The sequence below is a fragment of the Lygodium microphyllum genome, chromosome 20 (assembly GCF_053477565.2).
Source record: "Lygodium microphyllum isolate KBCC chromosome 20, Lygodium_microphyllum_v1.1.10, whole genome shotgun sequence".
Taxonomy (NCBI): Eukaryota; Viridiplantae; Streptophyta; class Polypodiopsida; order Schizaeales; family Lygodiaceae; genus Lygodium; species Lygodium microphyllum.
This window is the reverse complement of record NC_141154.1, coordinates 83,849,855-83,856,695: the sequence shown is the minus strand read 5'-3', so window position 1 is coordinate 83,856,695 and position 6,841 is coordinate 83,849,855.

Below are 6,841 nucleotides of genomic sequence, written 5' to 3'. Positions count from 1 at the left end.
TAGAGACATGTAATCTTTCTCTTCTTCTATGCTTCTTCACAAGTGTAGTAACAACTTCCTTGACATGTCTCCACTCTATTTTAAGACATGTCTCTGTAGTTTGATCCTCTAGCAAATCATCAAGTTTATCTTGAAGCTCAGGATTAGGTGCCTGTAGAAACAATTCAATTTTTTGACTTGCAAGAGCTTGCTATTCTGCAAGATCCAATTGCTCAAATCAGCTTTCAAATTCTCTTAACAATTCTATAGCCACAAGACCCTTATTGGATTGTAAAACCCACTCTTGAAAAGTCTTGTGCATAATCAAACTAGTATCTTCAGTGTAAAATTATTCCCTAAGTGTCTTCTTGAAAGCTACCCAGTCAGCATCCTACAAGCATAATTCAATAATCCGTGCTTTCAGTTCATGTACAGTAACATGTACAAAATACCGACTCCATGCAAGTTGAGTCACCCCAAAGAATTCCATCTTCTGAGCATATGTATGTGCATATGTAGATACATTCCTACCATTGAATAACTTCACCTCATGCTCAGCTGCTTGCAAAGCATTCATCACAACACTTTCTATTTGAGCAGAAGCTTGCATCATGTGTTGTTGTTGTTGTACCTGTATAAGCATATTCATATTTTGCACCAACTGTTGCCAAACATCACTAGAGATTGTGTTCAAAGGTTCTCCCATCTTGTATTTCCTTCTTCTAATGACCTTTCACGTCAGGTTTACCAATTTCGGAGGGGTTTTTGTCGAAAGGTCAAATCCATCGGGGATCAGAGGTAGAAGGAAGTAGAAATAGGAGATGAAAGAGAGGAAAGAGAATAGACAAGAGGTAAACATGACAAAGACAAAGCACAATGAATCGAATCAATATGTATTGAAAGAACCTGGAATCCTTGCACTACTCAGAAGTAATCTCCAGACATTAGATCTCCTGGAGCTTCTTCGTAGAACAAAACGTGCATCAAAATTATAGCTTCTTCTCTATTACTTGGAACCCAAATCTGATGGCTCTGAAAGTGGGTGAAACCCCAGGAATTCTGATCACGGATCTCCCAGATCACTTCTTCTTGCTCTTCTAGTTCAAACTGCAGTTTTCAGCTCGTCAACATTGATCGCGACTCGCGGAATTTTGCTAATCCGTCCGTTTTTATGAAAAATCTCATAACTAGTTGAAAAAGCAACTTGCTTTTTGCATGACATCCTAATCTAGAAGCTTTACTAACTTTTTCAAATTTTTACAATAAATAACATCAAAAATAGGCTAAAATTATCCAAAAATCTAGTATTTTTGGATAATCCATGCAAGCAGTAGTACTAATGAATCAGATCACATTGACTCTCTAAATCAATAAAGAAGTCAGATGATGATGCATTCCATGCTTTTTCACACTATGTCCGCATAACATCATTACAACGACGTGCATTTTCTCTCCAGCCTACTTGGGGGAGGTGCAAGGGGTTAGATACCATGTGCAATTTGAAGGACCCTTCGTAGTCAAGTTTTGAACTACTTGCTCTAGATTTTAGCCCAGTGATAGATTTATGATGTGCTTTCAGCTCTATATGGTATTTGGGTCAATTTCAGGGGTCAAATGTGTCAAATTTGTATTTTTTTCACTTATCCAATGTTGACAGTTTTTTGTCCGATTCTTAAAGGTCCAATTCTTAGGAGTCTGATTATCAGAATTGGATGCTCGATTTTAGAACTGGTCCAATAAGCCGATCAAACAGTCTGAGTTTGAGTGGTTTGCTTTGGTTGGTCCAATTATGGGTAGGTCTGATTTTTGTGTGTTTGATTTTCATGCATCCAATTCTAGGAATCCGATTCTGGGAGTCTGATTCTAAAAATTAGACATCGGATTTGATAGGTGTATGATTTGGAGTGTCCTATTCTGGATAGTCCAATTTTCATGTCTGATTATGGGATGTTCGATTTTCAAAATCAAAGAAGGTATGTCCAATCAGACAAGTCAAGCTGGTCCATTTTGAGTGTATTCAATTCTGAAAATCGGACAAGGTGATCCAAGTATCCAATTTTCAAAATCGGACAAGGTTCGAGTATTGGGGTGTCCGATTTTGGTTGGTCCAATCGGCCGATCAAACGATTCGAGTTCAAGTGGTTTGGTCTGGTCCAATTCTCAAAATCATACAAATCTAGAGTGACCGAACGTCCGAGAGTCCAATTCCCAGAATTGGACGCATGCGGATCGCGTCCAATTCTATCGGCATGTAAACAACGGGAACAAAAATTGCTTCGCGCCAATGATTTTTGGCCACGTCTGCTAGCAATATTCACCATGATCAAAGGTTAGATGCACAAAAAGGTTTCTACACACATGATCCAAGCAATAAACTCTTGTGGCCTTCGATCAATTCGCTAGAAGCACCAAGTCCTGCACAAGCTCTCAAGCCCTCTCTCTCTCTCTCTCTCTCTCTCTCTCTCTCTCTCTCTACTACAGAACGTGGAAATGAGGTCTCTCTTTGCCCCCCAGGGTCTTAAACCCTTGCTAGACTCAACCTTAATCTACTCGATCACTCCCCGTGCAATTTTAACAACTCCAAGCACTCCTTTTTCCCATTTTTCTCCCTATTTGTGCCCTATTTGGGCCCGTTCAATAACAAAAACCCTAAAGCTTTTTCCTTCAATTTCTTAGTTCTATCCTACTCTAAATGCAACAAAAATCAAAAAGAGAAAATTGAAATGCTTCCTCCTACTTGCCTAATCATCAAAAAACCAAAATACTTACTTATTGTTGTTTGCAAGGATTACAAACCCAAAACCTCCTGCCTATCTTAAGCTCTGGTTTGGGGATGAAACCCTTACTTTGTCACTCGATTTGAGGCACACAAGTGCTCAAGCTTGAATCCATTAGTCTCGGCAACGAAACCAAAAAGTAGAGGCAACAAGCTCATGCTCAACCACCAAGACCCATGGACCGCTTATTCTTTCAAGTGTTTCAAGCTGAACAATAATGGCTACCTCTTACATACCTGACACACTATCTCTCTCTACGAGTGTAGTAAGCTTACCTCCATGCCCGATCGAGTTGCCTCCTCTCCCAAGCACTTTGGTAGCTCTATGATCCAAGTGCAAGCTTCAAGTGAGCTCAATCCTCAAGCTCCATGCTCCAAGCTCCAAGCTCCATTGTCGCAAGCAAGAGAAGAGAAGAGAAGAGAAGAAGAGAGGAGAAGATGGAGAGCTTCTCTACCACAGTCCCTCACCCTTACATACTCACTCCCTCCCACTCTCGCACTCCCTCTCTCAAGCACAATCTCAAGCAAGCAAAAAGAAGAAGAAGAAGATGATGATGATGATAAGAGCTACTTTTGGCCACACACAAGAATGAGCTTCTTCATTCACTTTTTGCCTTTTATACAAAACCCTGACCCTAATTCCCTTTGGGTGGTCATCCCCTTTTTTACATACCAGACTTTTTATGCGTAGACCTAGTCTGCCTGCCATAAAGACAATGCTCACATGAATCAAAGCATGCATAATCAAGGGGCGGTAAGTACTGCAACCCAAAAAGCATTTTCATTCCCTTCAAAGACATATGGCCCAAATGGGCATGCCAAAGAGATACATGTGGGATAGAACCCATAGAAAAAACATGATCAAGGGAAGAAGCTGATACACTCAAGGGATAGAGGCTGCCAGCCTTGGCACCTCTTGCAATCACAAGTCTGCCACTAGTGATCTTCCATGTGAAGTCTCCAAAAGATACATGATAACCTGCATCATCAAGCTGTCCAGCTGACATGAGACTACGTGTCAAAGCAGGTACATGACGTACATCTTGCATAACAAAACTGCTGGCAGAAGGAAACTGCAACCTAATATCACCAATGCCCACAATAGAAAGAGAGCTGTCATCACCCAAGCGCACAGAACCCGAAACAGTACGGTATGAATGAAACCACTCTCAGCAAGGTGTCACATGAAAGGATGCACCTAAGTCCAAGAGCCAACACTGTGCATACATAGAGTGCATCTCTATCATCTGTGAAGCACTAGAAGAAGCTGCAAGGATATAATCATCATCATCAACATCCTCAAGCTGCATAACATTGATCTCTTCAATTTTAACACTGGACTTTGCAGGCACTATGCTGCGATTGGAAGACTTATCTTGCACTTTGTCTTTCCCCTTATCTTTGCACCTTTCATTGCGCAGTTCATGGCATTGTGGCCTAATATGGCCCTTTTTCTCACAATGGTGACAAGTAACATCTGCATTCCTGCCACGGGATTTGCTATGTGACTTCCCATGAGACTTGGATCAAGATTTCTAAGAATCCCATCCACGGCCATTGCCATTGCCACTGCCATGCTTTCCATATCCATCATCCTTGCCTCTAACTGTCATAGCATGTGACACACGAGAGGCATCCAAATTCTTATGGTTAACCTCTTCCTGCAGAAGAGCATTCTCAACATCAGATAATTTCAAGGTAGCAGTAGAGGCACATAATGCAGTGTGGAATACATCCCATGACTCATTAAGAGTACCAAGTAAGAAAAGAGGAGTGACATCCTCTACAAAAGTGATGTCCTGCAAAGTCAAGTTCTTGAGTATAGCATGGAACTGGCTCAAGTGAGCAGACATAGTCACATTCTCCTTCATGCGCAAATCCATAAGCTGCTTCAGCCAATACATCTAACTCATTGGACTTTTCTTGTCATAAAGATTCTTGATTTTATCCCACAACTGCCATGCAGTTAGTTCTTCCTCAAATACATTGTAATGAACCTGTTCTATGAGAGATAATACAATAGTGGACTTGCATAACTCATCAAGCTCAAGCCATTCCTCATCTGGCATAGCTGTAGGTGGATGCCCGCTCAACCTCAAAGGTTTGATATGCGATTTCTGCACCAACACCTGCCAAATCTGGCTCTTTCAATAAGATTAATTTGTACCATCAAGCTTAGTGATGTTGAAAATAGCATGATCAGTGGACGAACTCACTATAATGCAGGCTGGAAGACTGTAGACAGTTCAAAACTGCTTACTGTTTACTGCAAAAAATGAAAATGGCGAGAAAAGTGTAACCAAAGCTGCTGCCCACCAAGTACTAGTGAAAGTACATCATTTCAGAATATTTCAGCATGAAAAATCCATGTCAGTCCATACATATATGCTTACTGTAATAAATTATAGATTTCAGTTAAATGAGAGTTAACAGTGCCAAAATCGGATCCCAAGTCAATCAGATACTGCCACAAGACGAAAGCCGGCATCATGCAGGCATAACATAGGCATATGACAGTCGATAAGCATGAATCCAATACCCAAACATGTCATACAAACATCTGCTAGTGAGTAGGCACACCCCCCATTCAACATGACAAAGTGTTCATGCCACTACCAAGACTTGACACAAGTAGGTGTTAGCTCACAAAGAGAGGGACCCAAAGCGAAGAGTCAGCTCATAATCATCAGAGGAACCGAGACATATGAACCATGCATCATCCTGAAGGGTAAAAGATCCCAAATAGTCTCAAAAGCTCAAAGAGCATAGACCGCGTGCTCAATGGCTGTCAAGCATCCAAAGATGCTCCCAATGGCACAAAAGTTGTAAATATCAAGAAACAAAGCTCGAACAAAGCATGTACAAGCACTAGTGACAAGTGTCCAAGATCAAGCATCAATGGTACATCCCAGGACATGTAGGTGGTAGAGCATCCGTATGTAGCATCCATAAGCATGTAATACATCAAGTACATCCCAAGATACAACTCTGGCAAGGCAATAAATAGCTCAAGTAAGCTCTGGTTATCCAAGGTCAAGCCAAGACGGAGATCCAGTAGCAATAGGCTCCAAGCAATGTAACTAGCATGTAGTAATGGCATAGGCTAAGCATGTCAAGACTGATCAGACATAAGCAACATACATGCCATAATTACATCCAAGACAAAGCATCCAAATGCTTTGCAAAGTAAGATCAAGCTCAACCAATGATCTTGAATCAAAACCAAGCTCTATGTTGAGCCCCAAGTGTCAATACATCACCATATATGCCCAAAACATAGCCCGAAAAGCATAGGCATAAGCATAGGCATAAGCATCAAATGACAATGCCAAACAAGCTGTAGCATCAAATGTCAGTGTAACACTGTCATAAACTGCCTATGGACTGTTATGACAGTCCCAAAATAGTGTTAAATGAGTCCATATGCTATGCCAACACATCAACCATCAAAACCAAGCATCAAAGCATGTTTATATGCCCAAAATGGAGCCTTTCCAAGTGCCAATGGAGGGGGAGAGCTGTTGTTGTGACTCTCAATGCTGAAGACACATATGGGAGCATTGCATGATTGCACCAATTGTAAATGCTGATCTTGGGGCTGCAAAAAATGGTGGCCAAGCTTCGAAGGGGTCCGGTTAAAGCCAAGGAAGGCCTCAAACAAGCTCCAGACAGCAAGGGGAGAGCAGCCCACATATGAAATGAGAACTAGGAGTGTAATGGCTACCCTGTTTGAAGAGGGCTGAAAACTAAGGTAAACCCTATAAAGAGTGAAGCAATACCTCTGTGTGAATGCCTTGAGGGTTCCCAAAGGGGCCGGGAAGGTGCTCAGGAAGCCATGAAGTGACGAGAGCTCGAAGGAGTCGGATATGGCTGCCAAGAAGGAGACCCAATGTGAATGGGGAGTCGATGGGAAGCTAAGAATGACAAGAGCCAAGCTCAAGAGTCGGAAAGCCGAGCTCTGATACTAGTTGAAAGGTGAGAAGGATCGAAGCTTTCACGTGAGAGCTATGGAGAGAGAGCAAGAGCAAGATCAAGAAAGAGAGAGACAAGAAATGGGAACTCCAACAGTCACAATGTGTGATCGGG